A 20,096-nucleotide genomic window follows, 5' to 3' on the forward strand; every position below is an offset into this window, starting at 1 on the left:
ATGGAATGTAGTCGAATTAAGTCGGGTGATGCTGAGAGAATTAGATTAGGAAATGAGACACTTAAAGTAGTAAAGGAGTTTTTGTATTTGGGGAGCAAAATAACTGATGATGGTTGAAGTAGAGAGGGCTGGCAATGGGAAGGAAAGCGTTTCTGAAGAAGAGGAATTTGTTAACATCAAGTATAGATCTAAGTGTTAGGAAGTCTTTTCTGAAAGTATTTGTATGGAGTGTAGCCATGTGTGGAAGTGAAACATGGACGATAAATAGTTTGGACAAGAAGAGAAGCTTTCGAAATGTGGTGCTACAGTAGAATGCTGAAGATTAGATGGGTAGATCACATAACTAATGAGGAATATTGAATAGAATTAGGGAGAAGAGGAGTTTGTGGCACAACTTGACTAGAAGAAGGGATCGGTTGGTAGGACATGTTCTGAGGCATCAAGGGATCATCAGTTTAGTATTGGAGGGCAGCGTGGAGGGTAAAAATCATAGAGGGAGACCAAGAGATGAATACACTAAGCAGATTCAGAAGGATGTAGGGTGCAGTACGACGTACTGGGAGATGAAGCAGCTTGCACAGGATAGAGTAGCATGGAGAGCTGCATCAAACCAGTCTCAGGACTGAAGACCACAACAACAACAACAAGTCATGCCCTGCAATTCCGCAGTCTATTCTTTATAGAACTGATCACTACGACATTTCACGTGGAGAAATTTATACGGTGCAGCAGCAACGTGTATTTGACTCTCAAAAAATGTGTCTAATCTTGCAATTATGACATCATAGGACTGGGTTTGGGGCTAACTGAGGGGCACCAATTTCAATAGGGGGCGGTGGACTTACACTTCTACACATAGAAAGACAAGAGAACGACGTAATTCACCTGTGATGTTACGGGCGTCGAGATGTTGGTGCAGCTGTGTTATGCATTCTCTCCACGTTTTCTTCATCTGATCGAACTGTCAGAATGGCGGAGACAGCAGCTGAATTCCTTCTTTAGCTTTTGGCGCCTCTTGCTGCCGGGCTGGTTACGCTTGTCCGGAGACAAGAAAATGCTGACAGCAGTTCTGTTATTTGTTGACTATGAAACTGAACAAGAGATGTTTAGACGCTCCTCAGCATTTATATGTTGCTTCCCCTCGTTTGTGATGATTCCTTAAACATCTCAACTTAAATCTTTCAGCTTATATATTTCGACTTAATATACGCACACACAAAAAAGGATTCAATAGGAAGCAAACAAAATTGTCCTGCTCTGGTGTCCAAAGCTCCTTGTTTCATATCCCATCCTCGTCGCCAGTCTGTTATAACTTCCTTGCATGCTGTGTGGTTCTTTAGTGGATACAGGAGCGAGGTGCAGATGCTATTCATGAACAGAGAATCCATTTATTAATTTATTCTCCATCTAATTTCAAATAGTAAAAATAATACATAACTTTGTTGCTGTCCATGGAGCATCAGTTGCTAGGAGTAGACTAGAATGTATAAATATATACAGATACAAAAGATTTATAAATGTGTCACTCTTGAGTAGAAGGTCTGTTGAGAAGATATCGAGCTCTGGGCAGTATGAAAGTCTGTAAATATTATTCAGCTGGCAAACACACAAAGTGGGGGCAGTGCATGAAAGTTCGAACTGAAGTTCACTCACGTCTGGAGCACTGGGGAGAGGATGCTTGCATCTCATTGGCGGCGGCGTAGTCATTCGTGGCAGCGACCTCGTTCCTTGTTGGTGGCTGTAGGCAACGCGACGGCATAAATGGCGGCGCCTATTTGAAACTGCGGCCTACCGGATAGCGGCCACTACCACAAGTGGAACATAATTTCCCGTGGCACTTAGCTGCACAGGATACATGCAGAATTGCTCAATATACAGTTAGCGTGTTAGTGCCCCTTAGTATTCAAGAGAAATTTTGTTTTCTACAGCGTTTCCAGTCTCTGTTACCTTTCAGAGTTCCTCGTCCTTTCCCCACCGACTTCCTTACCCTGAAGATATGTCCATGGGGTATTCTGAGGCTTCAAGTGTACAAATTAGACGAGACATTTCACAATTGGAACTAGCGTCAGCTCCCAACCTAATCTGCTCGTAGAGCACTACACACATATACACCTACTTTGGTGCCAGGTGTGGGATCGGATAAAAGGAGGCGCACCTGTTCACTGGGGTTGACAAAAAAATGGTTCAAATGGCTCTGAGCACTATGGGACTCAACATCTTAGGTCATAAGTCCCCTAGAACTTAAAACTACTTAAACCTAACTAACCTAAGGACATCACACACACCCATGCCCGAGGCAGGATTCGAACCTGCGACCGTAGCAGTCCCGCGGTTCCGGACTGCAGCGCCAGAACCGCTAGACCACCGCGGCCGGCTGGGGTTGACACAAATTAGGCATCCTTACTTCAGGTTTTGGCTGTCGGGAAGCCACAGCCTTCATCTACATCTACATCTACATAGTTACTCTGCAGTTCACACTTAAGTGCCTGGCAGAGGGTTCATCGAACGATTTTCATACTACTTCTCTACCATTCCATTCTTCAATGGCGCGTGGGAAAAAGGAACACCTAAATCTTTCCGTTCGAGCTCTGATTTCTCTTATTTTTTATGATGATCATTTCTCCCTACGTAGGTGGGTGTCTACAAAATATTTACGCATTCGGCAGAGAAAGTTGGTGACTGAAATTCCTTTAATAGATCTCTCAGCAAAGAAAACCACCTTTGTTTCAGTGACTGCCACCCCAACTCGCGTATCATATCAGTGACACTCTCACCCCTATTGCGCGATAACACAAAACGAGCTGCCCTCCCTTGCACTTTTTCGATGTCCTCCGTCAGTCCTACCTGGTAAGGATCCCATAGCGCGCAGCAATATTCCAGCAGAGGACGGACAAGTGTAATGTAGGCTGACTCTTTAGTGGGTTTGTCGCATCTTCTAAGTGCTCTGCCAACAAAGCGCAGTCTTTGTTTCTCCTTCCCCACAATATTATCTTTGTGATCTTTACAATTTAAGCTGCTAGCGATTGTAATTCCTAGGTATTTAGTGGAATTGACAGCCCTTAGATTTTTGTGATTTATCGTATAACCAAAATTTATCGGATTTTTTTTAGTACCCATGTGGATAACCTTGCACTTTTCTTTGTGTAGTGCTAATTGCCACTTTTCGCACCATACAGAAATTCTCTCTAAATCATTTTGTAATTGGAATTGATCGTCTGATGATTTTACTAGATGGTAAATTACAGCGTCATCTGCAAACAGTCTAAGGGGCTGCTCAGATTATCACCTAGATCATTTATATAAATCAGGAACAGCAGAGGGCCTATGACACTACCTTGCGGAACGCCAGAATCACTTCTGTGTCTGTGCACAATACTGGGTCATGGGTTTGAAAAACAAGTGTAGACCATTATAAACGTCTTGTGCTACTTAGCCCGAAGCCAAGAAAACTGAGGTAAGTCGAAAACGTTGAACGACAGCACGCCGATCCAGAGAGGAGGCAGCGCGAGGAGGTGACGTCACTAAACGGGCGGGCCACAGAGAGCCACCAGCTCCGACGAAGCTCGGAACGTAATCGAAGGCACGTGGCTGCAGAGCTGCGATGGCAGCGCAGGCCGTGTGGGTGGAAGATGACGTCAACTGTGAGGGTGGCACAAGAGCCTCCGCAGACTGCTGGGACACTTCAATAGGATGAGAAGCCTTGTAGTACAGCGTGCTGCGAAACGAGCAGGTAGAACTATAGTAAGTGACAGTAATGTTGCGCGCTCGTCACCAAGAAGGCAGTATACCAGTTTAAGTGAAGTGTTATTGCCACAACTTTTTATAGCAGCAAAACGCAGTGAAATGGGTTTCTGGATAGTTGTGACAGTGAATTCGAGTTAGTGGTCTTGGTCAGCATAATGTTTTACTTAAGTTTGTTAAGATATGAATAGTTGGAGCTCTCAGGAGTAAACTGTCAGAGATTTGACAACTATCTTGTCTGCTGTACATGATATTTTAGTGGAAAATTATACTTGTAAACAGACGTTGGACTATGACACTTTCAAAATGTGTTTCAGTAGACTTATGATTTACTGTGGGCCTTAAAAACAAAAAAAACATTCCCAAAAGATTTCGAGGGAGACATTCTCTTTGAATTGGACTAAAGTAACACTTGTTTGTAAATTGGTCATATTTCTGGGTCATCAGTCGTCTGACTGGTCTGATGTAGCCCGCATGAATTCCAGTTACAGGCCACGCGTCCTGTGGATGCACATTTTGTGGTTTCTGTCCCTTCCTACACCCTCATACCACTGATAACTGCTAATTCTGTAACCTTTTAGGGGTAGTTCTCCCCCCCCCCCCCTCCAGAAGAAGTGGGAGCTCTCAACCTCTATCTGCTCCTCCGCCATTTTCTAGCAGGTGGTTGGCAGAAGGAGAGTGATTCCTAATACTGGACTTCAGCCGCCATTGAAAATAGGTCATACACAATGTTGGACTCGGATTTGTGGGCTCAGTTTTTGCTGGAAATTGGCGTGTTTCAGGAGCGCAGGGCCTCATGGACCTTTGCTCCTGTTCCCATGGGTAACAATTGTTCCTCTTGACAGTGGCGAGTCTTGAACCACCTGCTGTGGATTCCAGCCAACTGCATTGCTTAAAGGCCCCCCTACACAGGCCGACTAGTAGACCAAGCCCCCCTCCCCCCCACACCCTAGCGTAGTGTGCCTGCCCTGAGCCATTCACATATAGGTGGACGATTTTATAGTAGTAAGGTTCATGGTGCAGGTGCATTGGTATGCTGGATGACCTCTACCTGCTTGCCCAGACTCAGTTAAGCAGGCAGACAGGGTCCACCATGCAGTTACAGTGTGCGGCTCACATAGTGTGTGGGGAGATGGGGGGGGGGGGGGTCAGGGGTGCTCAGCTGACCAACTGGTTTGTGAATGGATGACTGCAGAGGTCGACCAACCACAGTGCCTGACACTGAAAGTCGTCTGTGTTAACCTGCACTACAAAACCTTTTCAGACAAAATCTTCACATACGAGGCTCTAGCTATCAGACTTGCCTACAGCTCACTTACTTCACAATTAAAATAATCCCTAATAATGACTTGGCTTATGTACACGAAAAATGAAGACACAAACTAAACATAGAGTGATCCAGTAAAGCACTAAATTCATTGTTCTAAGCCAACAAATAATTTTACTGCAAAAATAAAAATTTTAATGTAACAACTTTGAAATGTATAAAATTCAATAAATATATTCTGCTCTATTTCGAAGTTTAAACTGTAATCAGCAGATATCTGCAGCTGTATTCTTGCCTGCCTGACCTTGTATATATTTTAATTCACTTCACAGTTTAACTGAGGAGTGTCGCTCACGTAAGTTAATCTATGTATAATTTCTACTTCAAAACTTTCAACTGTCAGGAAGAGAAAAAAATTATCTCTATAGTAATTATACATCAGTTAAAATAAGCAAAACGTTTAGAAGCAGTTATTTAGGAACTAAAAAGTGCAATGAATCATAAAATGCGTGGAAACAGAAAAGAATGAAGGGTGTCACAAATTGGAAATGACAGTAGCTATGGTTACACGCAATGAAGAAAAGATTAACAGAACAAAAGGGACGTTGACGTATGTATCAAAAAGGACAGAAACTAAGCACTAAATTAATACCAGGGATGTTCAAGCTCTGCAAGTCTTAAGGAGTGCCAGCGTTTTATTCTTAACGATGACGATATTAACAACAGAATTAATGCGATCTTACGACCAGATGATGTCCAACACCGCGATCAGTTTACAAACATGCACAAGCGGGCATGCGCGTAAATACATTAAACTGCGGGATTTTCGTTTGTTGAAGAAGAATATGTTGAGGAAAGTATATAGGAATAGAAAAGCAGCTGCCAACATGGACCATATTAAAACTACCAAACTAAAACCTTTACATTGTAGAACTGCAGCCAGACAAAATTACTAAGCGCCTACTTTATCCTTACTGTCGTCAGCCAAACTAAAGGCCATGTTCGTACTGAAATTTATAACTGTAAAATACCCATTGTGAAAGATTTACGCCCACTTAAAGCTATAAAAGACGCTCCGTCCAAGATTTAAGCCGCAGCTATCACCAACAGGTAGGTCCTTCTCCAAGGAGAGACACACATATGGCACACGATGGTGTCCTATACGAGGATGGTCTAGACGTTCTTCATCCCCTTTCCATGAATAGAATGGGGTTCATTCGCCGACTAGTTTTTGTTGTTTCTCACTTATTGGTACTCTCTTTCGAGAATGCAACAACAATACCGTAGCACACAGCACGTTGGTCTTCCCGGCGGCTTCCATGATAGCGGCATCAGAATTTTGTGCCCGGAAGGGAGTCTTTATACGCTTGTTACACTGTGCTGTGGCACTCGGTGCCAATGAGAAACTTCTCCGTTAGGTTTCGCCTTATCTGCTCCAAAGTCTTGAGGATATCACATTTGACCAGGGAAAATGTCATCAGTAGCACCGAAACTGCCACTTGTTGAAACAACTTTTTGACGCTAAGGAAAGGAACAAATTTGGTAGGCTAATGGATGGGCTCGAAAACAAAAAACTTGTTAAATTCTAGTTTTGTATAGTGTCAGTGTAGCAGCAACTGGTTATGCCGGAGGGGGGGGGGGGGAGGGTGTGTGTGAAGTATATAAAGGTATCATAGTCACGAAATTGCGGCTACGGCTGGTCTAGTCCGTTGGTAGACTCTTCGAGGCCTTCTTGGTGATCTGTGGTAAGTGACGGACTCTTGCTAGCTTCACAATTGTCTCTTCCTACTCCTGTACAGTTTACAACGACGAAAGTTCTGGAGACGTTTCTATTTTGCCGCAGCTGATCAGAGTCTGCTTTGCTATGCGAGGTGGTGACTTCACCCGTTAGGGTGACTATTGCGATAAATTATTCTCCAAGGAGAGACACACATATGGCACACGATGGTGTCCTATACGAGGATGGTCTAGACGTTCTTCATCCCCTTTCAATGAATAGAATGGGGTTCATTCGCCGACTAGTTTTTGTTGTTTCTCACTTATTGGTACTCTCTTTCGAGAATGCAACAACAATACCGTAGCACACAGCACGTTGGTCTTCCCGGCGGCTTCCATGATAGCGGCATCAGAATTTTGTGCCCGGAAGGGAGTCTTTATACGCTTGTTACACTGTGCTGTGGCACTCGGTGCCAATGAGAAACTTCTCCGTTAGGTTTCGCCTTATCTGCTCCAAAGTCTTGAGGATATCACATTTGACCAGGGAAAATGTCATCAGTAGCACCGAAACTGCCACTTGTTGAAACAACTTTTTGACGCTAAGGAAAGGAACAAATTTGGTAGGCTAATGGATGGGCTCGAAAACAAAAAAAGCAAAAAAACAACAACGACGCACCACGAAGTAATTATCCTAGTGGGACAGAAATTGGTAGATGTGATGTACACGTGGATGCAAACAAATGACTGCAACTTCAGAAAAAAATTGAATGACTTATTAAAGAGAAATAGCATTATAAATTGTCAAAACAATAATGCAATGGTCCACCTCTGACCTTTATCTAAGACTCCACTGTAGTTCCTTCTCTAGATTGTCGCACAGATTGTAAGTAGGCTTTTTATGTTTTTTTATTGGCAACGTTACGTAGCGCTCTGTATAAATATCACTGGCTGTGCTGTGTGCAGTCTGTGGCTAGTTTGCATTGTTGTCTGCTATTGTAGTGTTGGGCAGCGGCAGCTGGATGTGAACAGCGCGTAGCGTTGCGCAGTTGGAGGTGAGCCGCCAGCAGTGGTGGATGTGGGGAGAGAAATGGCGGAGATTTGAAATTTATAAGACTGGATGGCATATATATTATGATTATTAAGATAAATACATTGTTTGTTCTCCATTAAAATCTTTCATTTGCTAACTATGCCTATCAGTAGTTAGTGCCTTCAGTAGTTTGAATCTTTTATTTAGCTGGCAGTAGTGGCGCTCGCTGTATTGCAGTAGTTCGAGTAATGAAGATTTTTGTGAGGTAAGTGATTTGTGAAACGTATAGGTTAATGTTAGTCAGGGCCATTCTTTCGTAGGGATTATTGAAAGTCAGATTGCGTTGCGCTAAAAATATTGTGTGTCACTTTAGTGAATGTTTGAGTACGTTCAGTTTTGCTCAGCTGTTTGAAAAGCAAATAATGTAAGAGGTTTATCAGCACAGTAATTCACAAATTGTTCTAAGGGGACGTTTCAAGATGACAAAATGGTAGATATCGAAATAGATGATAGAGGGATAGAAAAACAATTAAAATCGCTCAAAAGAGGAAGGGCCTCTGGACCTGATGGGATCCCAGTTCGATTTTACACAGAATACGCGAAGGAACTTGCCCCCCTTCTTCCAGCGGTGTACCGTAGGTCTCTAGAAGAGCGTAGAGTTCCAAAAGTTTGGAAAAGGGTTCAGGACATCCCCGTTTTCAAGAAGGGACGTCGATGAGATGTGCAGGACTATAGACATATATCTCTAACGTCGATCCGTTGTAGAATTTTGGAACACGTATTATGTTCAAGTATAATGACTTTTCTGGAGACTAGAAATCTACTCTGTAGACGATCGTGTGAAACCCAGCTCGCGCTATTCGTCCACGAGACGCAGAGGGCCATAGACACTGGTTCCCAGGTAGATGCCGTGTTTCTTGACTTCCGCAAGGCGTTTGATACAGTTCCCCACAGACGTTTAATGAACAAAGTAAGAGCATACGGACTACAGACCAATTGTGTGATTGGATTGAAGAGTTCCTAGGTAACAGAACGCAGCATGTCATTCACAATGGAGAGAAGTCTTCCGAAGTAAGACTGATTTCAAGTGTGCCGCAGGGGAGTGTCGTAGGACCGTTGCTATTCACAATATATATAAATGACCTTTTGGATAACATCGGAAGTTCACTGAGGCTTTTTGTGGATGATTCTGTAATATATCGAGAGGTTGGAACAATGGAAAATTGTGCTGAAATGCAGGAGGATCTGCAACGAATTGACGCATGGTGCAGGGAATGGCAATTGAATCTCAATGTAGACAAGTATAATGTGCTGTGAATACGTAGAAAGAAAGATCCTTTATCATTTAGCTACAATATAGCAGGTCAGCAACTGGAAGTAGTTAATTCCATAAATTATCTGGGAGTAGGCATTAGGAGTGATCTAAAATGGAATGACCGTGTACAATTAATCATCAGTAAAGCAGATGCCAGACTGAGATTCATTGGAAGAATCCTAAGGAAATGCAGTCCGAAAACAAAGGAAGTAGGTTGCAGTACACTTGTTCGCCCACTGCTTGAATACTGCTCACCTATGTGGGATCCGTAGCAGGCATGATTGATAGAAGAGATAGAGGAGATCCAACGGAGATCGGCGCCCTTCGTTACAGGATCATTTGGTAATCGCGAAAGCGTTACGGAGATGATAGATAAACTCCAGTGGAAGACTCTGCAGGAGAGACGCTCAGTAGCTCGGTACGGGTTTTTGTTGAAGTTTCGAGAACATACCTTCACCGAGGAGTCAAGCAGTATATTGCTCCCTCCTACGTATATCTCGCGAAGAGACCACGAGGATAAAATCAGAGAGATTAGAGCCCACACAGAGGCATGCAGACAATCTTTCTTTCCACGAACAATACGAGACTGGAATAGAAGGGAGAACCGAGAGAGGTACTCAAGGTACCCTCCGCCACACACCGTCAGGTGGCTTGCGGAGTATGGATGTAGATGTAGATGTAGATGTAGACACGGCTTGATTGACAGAGTTGTTGGATGTCCTCCTGAGGAATATCGCACCAAATTCTGTCCAATTGGAGTGTGAGATCGTCAAAATCCCATGCTGGCTGGAGGTCCGTGGCCACAACGCTACAAACATTCTCAATTGCGGAGAGACCTGGCGAGCTAGCAGGCCAAGGTAAGGATTTGCTAGCTCGAAAACAAGCAGTTGAAACTCTCGCCCTGTGTGAGCGGGAATTATTTTGCTGTAATATAGGTACAGGATAGCTTGCCATGAAAGGCAATAGAATGGAGGATAGAATATCGACGACGTACCCCTGTGCTATAAAGGCGCAGCCGATGATAACCAGAGCTGTCGTTCTATGAAAAGAAAAGAAGTGGCACCCCAGACCATCACTCCTGGCTGTCAGGCTGGCTGGTGGGCGACAGTCAGGTTCGTAGCCCACTGCTGTCTGGGGCGCCTCCAGACACATACATCTTCGCTGGTCGTCGAGGTTCAGCTCGAATTCGGACTCATAACTGAAGACAACTGTACTCCAGTCAATGAGATTCCAGGCCAAAGACGTATCTGGAGACACTCTGTAAGTAGGCTGTTTAGGTTCTTATATTGGTAACGCCGCCGCCACGTAGCGCTCTGTATGAAAATCACTGGCAATAGTGGCGCTCGCTGTATTGCAGTAGTTCGACTAATGAAGATTTTTGTGAGGTAAGTTATTTGTGAAAGGTATAGTTTAATGTTAGTCAGGGCCATTCTTTTGTAGGGATTTTTGAAAGTCAGATAGCGTTGCGCTAAAAAAATATTGTGTGTCAGTTTAAGCACAGTCTTGTATAATTGTTCAAAGGGGACATTTCATATGGCGACCCTGCCAGGACTCGAACCTGGAATCTTCACCTCTGGTGGCCCACCAATACCATACTCTCTACCAGGACTACAGTGGGTCTGCTCTGTGATGACCTACCTACCAATATTCTTCAGAACTTCGAATGACTCTGCTGTGGGTTTGCTCCATTGTGGCCCATTACCTGTCAGCATGTCAAGAGTCAGCACTGTCTTTCCGTTGGAAGGACACCACTACTTCTTCAAGACTGCATGGAAATCCACTACTTCTGTGTGCAATTTTTTTTACTAATTAGACTTTGTGAAAAAAACTGTAATTACTATTATGATGAATGATCAGGACTGTCTTTATGGACTGTGAGAAAATTTTAGCTTTTGACCAACATTGTATCAAGAAGTGTGTGCATTTGATTTCTTTGTTATTGTAATTACGATTATGAAAAATTTTAACAAATATGTATTGCCCAGTTCCCAAAACAATTTGTAAAATTTTTTGTGGGGAGCATGGGGGCTATGTAAGTAGGCTGTTTAGGTTCTTATATTGGTAACGCCGCCGCCACGTAGCGCTCTGTATGAAAATCACTGGCTGTGCTGTGTGCAGCCTGTGGCTAGTTTGCATTGTTGTCTGCCATTGTAGGGCAGCGGCAGCTGGATGTGAACAGCGTGTAGCGTTGCGCAGTTGGAGGTGAGCCGCCAGCAGTGGTGGATGTGGGGAGAGAGATGGCAGAGGTTTAAAGTTTGTAATACTGGATATCATATATTATGACTATTAAGGTAAATACATTGTTTGTTCTCTATTAAAATCTTTCATTTGTTAACTATCCCTATCAGTAGTTAGTGCCTTCTGTAGTTTGAATCTTTTATTTAGCTGGCAATAGTGGCGCTCGCTGTACTGTAGTAGTTCGACTAATGAAGATTTTTGTGAGGTAAGTTATTTGTGAAAGGTATAGTTTAATGTTAGTCAGGGCCATTCTTTTGTAGGGATTTTTGAAAGTCAGATTGCGTTGCGCTAAAAAAATATTGTGTGTCAGTTTAAGCACAGTCTTGTATCATTGTTCAAAGGGGACGTTTCAACTCCTTTCAGCTACCTGTTGGTTAATAAATTCTTCCATAACCAGATTCCAATACCTAGGCATGCGATATGGCTTCCGACACGCCAGTTCTTCAATGTGTTGTATGAATGCGTGGTGTCTGTTCTTTCGGACATGTCCGGAAGAACAGAAACCATGCATCCATATAATTGACACGCCTAGTTTATCAACGGATCCACCTTCTTCAGCGCGGATGCATAAATATTTCTGACCTCCTGCGGGAATGCCGGAGTAGTGAATGGGAGTAAATCGGACAGTAACTGTGGGTAGGTAGTGCTCAGTGGGAACGTGGGTCGGCCTTGAGGCATGCCGAGATAATCCGCGCAGTTGCGATGACGCTGTGGCCCGGATGGTGCAGTGATTAATGCACCTGCCTGCTAAGCAGGAGATCCCGGATTCGAGCCCCGGTCTGCTACATATTTTCAATCGTCGCCGTTGATTCCACGTAAGGTTCCGCTGTACCTGATAGCAGTGATCCCCTTCAATTTACGTATAACGCTTCGTTCTGCGCTGGTATTAGATGTTGAGTCACGGGCGTTGCTGGCAGTGGACCCTGTGAAAAAAATAAATCCTCAAATTCAAACAACTTATAGCACCACAACTGCCACTATTACACCATAACCTCAAAGCTGGAGACATTTCGTATAATGAAATTATTTTTGTTAAAGCAATTATCGTATAAAGAAGCAGTCCAATGTTACCCTCTGAAAGGAATTGTGTTGTTTCGACCGTGATGTGTCTAAAGGAGGTTGCCTATCGCACGCGAAAGTTAGGATTACGTAATTGTTCATCAAGTAGTAGATAATGTTTTACCTATTTAAACTGTTCAAATAATAAAGAAAAACGGTCGCCAGCCTAACTAGTCATAGGAATATTTAACATTCCTGTTCAAGAAATAGATATAAATAACTTCAATGGAAAGACACAGCCTATACCTTCTCGTTTGAACCCAGTCGCTAGCATATGATAATGTTAAAGAAAGTACTGGCAGTGATAGCAGAACAAACCTATTTGCGTAAGTAAAACATATAATAAGACACACTCTTGCCTTCAGGGCCCAGTCCAAACTGAATCGTTTCAATAACATTACTACTGAAGTTCACTTTAGAATTATAAAATTAGACATGGATTTAGTCTCACTCTTCAAATATTGTCCTATCTGACATGAAATGTGAATATAGTTCACTGCAAAATTATGAATTGGGCATGGGTTTAGTCTCTCTCTTTATCAAATACTTTTCTACTTGACATGAAAATTAAGAGGAGTTCACTCCCAAACAATTTCTCACTGTCCACTGTTTTATGGCGGTGGTGCCGCTACAAACACTTCGCTGTAGAAACGGCTTACGAAGTCACCGCCACACTTTTAATAGCGGGCCGACCGGTCCGCTGGAACAGTGAACAGAAAGATGAAAACCCAAACACTCTGATTAAATAACAGTCGGTACTTATCTTTATTAACGAAGATACAGAAACACAGTAGTGAACTCCGTGTCTACAGAAATCTGTCTAGATCGAGTCGGAGCGGCTAGGACAGCGTCGGCTGACGACAACATCAACTCTGCTGCGATGAACACACAACGGACTCGCAAGTACACAAATCGGCGGCGAGCATAGTACTGAGCGGCGGATGCAGAACTGTCCTGGCGCTCGCGACTCCAGCGCTTAAGAAGCCAGAAGCCAGCGGTGGCGCGCGCAGACTTGCGGCGATTTCCTGTATCGCTGGCGCTGCTTATGCGGACGGCGTCCGGACTTTGATGCTGCCAACCTTTTGGCAGCGAGCTCGGCTGGCACCACTGGCTAGGATATAACACACTGCATTAAGGAAATTACTATTTTCATAGAAAATGATCTTTCTGTTAATAATTTTCTATCAGTGAGCACAACAGACAAACTATGGATTCTGTTGCACTGGTAATATGCGCTTTCAACAAATGTAAGGATCAAGAATTTAGCAAGCATAAGTATATAACTTTCAACAGCGATAGTTTTTAACTTTTACTGCAATGAGACACAAATTGACATAGTTATAACACAATGACTCACCTTCTTGCAATTTTCAACAGGCTTCACTATGATCATTTAAGATGCAAAACTCTATAAGCTTAAGTTTTGAAGTTGACGGCAAATTGTTTTAATGCCTGTTTGCACTAGTTTATTATTTAGGTTTTTGAAAGCCCACAAATTTTTGATAAGCAGTTTTAATTGAAAAATTAGTTTCAGCAAACCTCATTTACTATCGCACTCACTTTTGCCACATTAACTTTGAATTTAATTACTTTCTTCTTACTATATTTAAGTGGCATTATTTAGTTAAGAACTGGGCTTTAACATTTTCACAACATGGACACTCGGTAAGCATATTTAGTATGGTTTTAGGTTTACCTTAATATTGGAAACATCCACATAAACTGATCCTTCACTTTACATTTCTATAACTCGTTATTTCCGTTGCAGTGATTGCGCAATGTGGTGGCGAGCACGTCCTGGCAGGTGGATCAGCAGTTGATAATGGTAAAGCGCTGTCATTTCTTGGTGGCGATGAAAGATACCATTTCCAAAACAGAGCTATCTTATTAATCCGTCCATCCGAGGCTTTGGCACATTGGAAAACGGCACAAAAAGCCTCTCTCGGCACCAGCACAATCCACTGTTGTTACATGTGCTGTTGGCGGTTCAGTAGCTCGTGTCCGACTAACTCGTTGTCCACCTCTTCCTTCATTGCAACCACAATTTGCGCGCGCTGCACGATTCCGTTCCCGAGTGAAACCACAACACCTTTTATACATATAAAGAACTAATAACCCTAAGTAAGGATCAGAAAATACAAAGTGGCGAACAAACATTTTAAAGAAAACATAACATATGCTCATATTGACAGTTCAATATAAAATTATTTAAACAAATTTTCAGTTATGTATGATAATTTTTGTTTCCTCCAAGAGAGGCGAGGTGTTTAACTAATAAAGACAATACATTGCATACGTCTTTGCCAAAAGATCAAAGTTTTTATAAAGAAAAAAGTAAACACTCTTATGGTATCGATACAAACAATATTTACAACAGTTTAACTACAGAATGTTAAATAAAACAAAAAGGCAAAATAAATTAATAGAGCCTTAGAGCTCTGGTGTTACAAACTGTTCTTCCAACTGATCTCTCTCTACCAGCTGCTTATGGATCACACTCTTCTTTCACTACTTGTCTTTATCTGGAATGTAATTCTAGAACGTGTCGTACATTTGTGGATCCGTTCGGTTCTATTGCTTGAAGCTGTGGCGCCCTTTTCCTGTGGTTTCAGATCATGTACTGCTCTGATGATTGCTCTCCTTTTTGTCTGTTGTCTCACGTTAAGGCCACCCTATTTGCCATTAAATGAAAATAGCAACCACACTTCTTGCATCTCGCATATTGGAACCGGTGCTGTGCCCACCGATGCTGCGCGCTCATTCTGCATCTCTTCCTGAACGATCTTTCTATTTTCTGTACGCAAATCAACCGTGGCCTTAACAACTGTTGTTCTACATGGTCTTTAACTTGGTCTACTCAGTCTTCTAACGTTTTTATGTGTCCTTCCACCTTTTCCGTATTCTTGTATTCTTTCTACTGCTTATTCTCTACTGTATTAACTTTTTAATTGATTGTGGGAAGTTGCGTAATAGTTGCCTCATCTGCTCGTCAGGTTTCTTCGCCCTCATCTCCTGTTTTTCTCTTATATTCTCCCACTTCTCTTTTTTTTATCCCGTCGTTTAGATCGTTTCTCAATTTATCATGGTTTTTTTACTCTTATATTCTACTTTTTTGCAATAAAACGTGAATTCATGCATCGACGGTTCATTACCCTCTTCTTGGTTGACGTCCGTATAACACTCAATTGAGTCTTTGTTCTTGTGTCTGTCCTCTCCTCCACGTATCTGTTCTTTCTTGAATTTATAAACACTCGTTTCTCCAAAATTACTCTCTTCTTTACACACATCAACCTCTGGTTAAACAAAACTATTCGCTGTTTCCCTTAGTGCCTCTGTATCCTCTAGACTTACTACGTTCGCCATTTTCCCTGCCACCTGAGCCATCCCATTATCTATCCCCTTTTCTCCTCCCAATTCTCTGGCTACATCCATCTTCTCTAATGGAACACCAATATCTGTCCTATTGAACATACGCTTCTGACTTCTTGTACGCACTAGTTGTGTAATTTGCCAGAATCCTTTTACCTTCTTTCAAGGCTGCAGACTGATTACTATGATACCCCCTTCCCATTTTCTTATTTGCAGCACACATATACGCACATCAAAAAAAGTTTTGTATCACCTCGGTTTCTAGAGTTCCGGAACCTGTACAGAAAATTGGAATAGAGATAAACATAAACACCATTTCCAACCTTTTCATTGTATATGAGAACCACACATTGCATGTTGTACCACCATAAAGCGAGACCTTCAGAGGTGGCGCTCCAGATTGCTGTACACACGGGTACCTCTGATACTCAGTAGGACGTCCTCTTGCGCTGATGTATGTCTGTATGCCTCTATTCGTCGTGTCATACTATTCACAAGTTCAGCAAGCACTGCTGGTCCAGATTGTCCCCCTCCTAAACGGCGATTCGGCGTAGATCCCTCAGAGTAGTTGGTGGGTCACATCGTCTATAAACAGCCCTTTTCAATCCATCCCAGGCATGTTCGATAGGGTTCATGTTCGGAGAATATGCTGGCCACTCTAGTCGAGCGATGTCGTTATCCTGAAGGAAGTCATTCACAAGATGTGCACGATGGGGGCGCGAATTGTCGTCCATAAAGACGAATGCCTCGCCAATATGCTGCCGATATGGTTGCACTGTCGGTCGGAGAATTCACGTATTGTTAAACCGTTACGGCGCCTTCCATGACGACCAGCGGCGTACGTCGGCCGCACATAATGCCACTCCAAAACAGCAGGGAACCTCCACCTTGCTGCACTCGCTCGACAGTGTGTCTGAGGCGTTGAAGTTGATCGGGTTGCCTACAAACACGTCTCCAACAATTGTCTGGTTGAAGGCATATGCGACACTCGTCGGTGAAGAGAACTGGATGTCAATCCTGAGCGGTCAATTCGGCATGTTGTTGGGCCCATCTGTACCGCGCCGCATGGTGTCGTGGTTGCAAAGATGTACCTCGTGATGGACGTCGGAATGAAGTTGCGCATCATGCAGCCCATTGCGCACAGTTTGAGTCGTAACACGACGTCCTGTGGCTGCACGAAAAGCGTTATTCAACATGGTGGCGTTGCTGTCAGGGTTCCTCCGAGCCATAGTCCGTAGGTAGCGGTCATCCACTGCAGTAGTAGCCATTGGGCGGCCTGAGCGTGACATCTCATTGACAGTTCCTGTCTCTCTGTACCTCCTCCATGTCCGAACAACATCGCTTAGGTTCACACCGAGACACCTGGACACTTTTCTTGTTAATAGCCCTTCCTGGCACAAAGTAACAACGCGGACGCGACCGAACCGCGGTATTGACCGTCTAGGCATGGTTGAACTACAGACAACACAAGCTGTGTACCTCCTTCCTGGTGGAGTGACTGGAACTGATCGGCTTCGGACCCCCTCCGTCTAATAGGCGCTGCTCATGCATGGTTGTTTACATGTTTGGGTGGGTTTAGTGACTTCTTTGAACAGTCAAAGGGACTGTGTCTGTGATACAATATCCACAGTCAAGGTCTATCTTTATTAGTTCTGGGAACTGGGGTAACGCAGAATTTTGTTTGATGTGTGTATTAATATTCCCTTCCAAAATGTAACAATACTGGTCAACACTGTATTTGTATCGACAAATGGCATCTCCACCACAACCAGCATAGGCATATACATACAATGTAATACAAGATGAAACGAAAATTACTCACTTTTATCTACTTCTTGTCTTCTCCACTCTTTAGCAGTTTCCATGTATTCCCATCCACCAGATTTCACGGTCATGGTAGTCTTCCTCCTTCGGATCTCTGTTTCTCAGCATTGTAATTATTCCCGCTCTCCGTGTTGATCTCGGCCGTCCACACTTCCTCCTACCTGGCGGCGACCACTCCAGGATTGCGTTTGGCAGTTGTTCTTGCTCCATTCACCGTACATGGCCATAACATTGAAAGGTTCTATTCTCAACTCTTTGCATGACTGATTGTTCCATGCTCATCATCTCCCTAAGATCCTCATTTTTCTCCTTATTCCATCCATTTTTATTGCTTGTACTCTGCTTCTCTGCCGCTCCCTCAGGACCCATCCTTCTGCACCGTATGTTAGTATACTTTCCACAACTGTTTGCAAAATCCTCTTCTTTGTTTCTTTTGATATTGCCCGGCCCCACAGAACTCCATTTAGCCTCTTAATTACTCCTCTTGCCTGCTGAATCCTTCGTTCCACATCTGCTTCACAGCTTCCCGAGGTATGGATAATCAGTCCTAAGTATTTAAACTGCTTTACAGCTTTAATAGTTCCTTGCGACATTACTGTATCCCTTCCGTCTCCTGCCATTACAAAAAAACTCTGTTTTGCTCAGTCCGCTCGTTCAAATGCTTTCATATCTTCTTTATTATAAATTTGACATCCTCTCTACTTTGTGCTGTCAGTACTTGATCATCGGCAGGTAATGATGAGTAGACAGTACCATGCTGGAAAGGAATTTCAGTACCTCCAAATGACTGATTCCACCGTTGCATTATATACTGCATATATGTTTTAATCGGAGTCGGTGACATGCTACAGCCCTGTCTAAGTTCTCTCGATATTTTGACTGTCTCACTCAAATTTCTCCCTCCTTTAACTACTGTATACGATTAGTGGTATATTCTCTGAACGAGAGATACCTGTTGTGCGTCTATACCTATATTCCCCATTGCTTCCTATAGTGTATTGACGGGTACAGAATCATATGCTTTTTTCTAAATCCACACATATTAGGTGTACTTCCTGACTCTTAGAAAACACCTTCTCACTTATTTCTCTAAGGCTAAACATATGGTTCAAAACAACATCGTTCAACGGTAAAACCTGCCTGTACCTCTCACATATTTCCCTCCACCTAATTCTCACACCTGTTTTTCGTATAGCGCTAAGAAGTCTGCTGATAAATGCCATAACACTGTATACCCTATAATACCGTCTTCTTTCTTTTTTTTATAGATAATACACTCCTGGAAATGGAAAAAAGAACACATTGACACCGGTGTGTCAGACCCACCATACTTGCTCCGGACACTGCGAGAGGGCTGTACAAGCAATGATCACACGCACGGCACAGCGGACACACCAGGAACCGCGGTGTTGGCCGTCGAATGGCGCTAGCTGCGCAGCATTTGTGCACCGCCGCCGTCAGTGTCAGCCAGTTTGCCGTGGCATACGGAGCTCCATCGCAGTCTTTAACACTGGTAGCATGCCGCGACAGCGTGGACGTGAACCGTATGTGCAGTTGACGGACTTTGAGCGAGGGCGTATAGTGGGCATGCGGGACGCCGGGTGGACGTACCGCCGAATTGCTCAACACGTGGGGCGTGAGGTCTCCACAGTACATCGATGTTGTCGCCAGTGGTCGGCGGAAGGTGCACGTGCCCGTCGACCTGGGACCGGACCGCAGCGACGCACGGATGCACGCCAGACCGTAGGATCCTACGCAGTGCCGTAGGGGACCGCACCGCCACTTCCCAGCAAATTAGGGACACTGTTGCTCCTGGGGTATCGGCGAGGACCATTCGCAACCGTCTCCATGAAGCTGGGCTACGGTCCCGCACACCGTTAGGCCGTCTTCCGCTCACGCCCCAACATCGTGCAGCCCGCCTCCAGTGGTGTCGCGACAGGCGTGAATGGAGGGACGAATGGAGACGTGTCGTCTTCAGCGATGAGAGTCGCTTCTGCCTTGGTGCCAATGATGGTCGTATGCGTGTTTGGCGCCGTGCAGGTGAGCGCCACAATCAGGACTGCATACGACCGAGGCACACAGGGCCAACACCCGGCATCATGGTGTGGGGAGCGATCTCCTACACTGGCCGTACACCACTGGTGATCGTCGAGGGGACACTGAATAGTGCACGGTACATCCAAACCGTCATCGAACCCATCGTTCTACCATTCCTAGACCGGCAAGGGAACTTGCTGTTCCAACAGGACAATGCACGTCCGCATGTATCCCGTGCCACCCATCGTGCTCTAGAAGGTGTAAGTCAACTACCCTGGCCAGCAAGATCTCCGGATCTGTCCCCAATTGAGCATGTTTGGGACTGGATGAAGCGTCGTCTCACGCGGTCTGCACGTCCAGCACGAACGCTGGTCCAACTGAGGCGCCAGGTGGAAATGGCATGGCAAGCCGTTCCACAGGACTACATCCAGCATCTCTACGATCGTCTCCATGGGAGAATAGCAGCCTGCATTGCTGCGAAAGGTGGATATACACTGTAC

The sequence above is a fragment of the Schistocerca cancellata genome, chromosome 7 (genome assembly GCF_023864275.1).
Source record: "Schistocerca cancellata isolate TAMUIC-IGC-003103 chromosome 7, iqSchCanc2.1, whole genome shotgun sequence".
In the NCBI taxonomy this organism is placed as follows: Eukaryota; Metazoa; Arthropoda; class Insecta; order Orthoptera; family Acrididae; genus Schistocerca; species Schistocerca cancellata.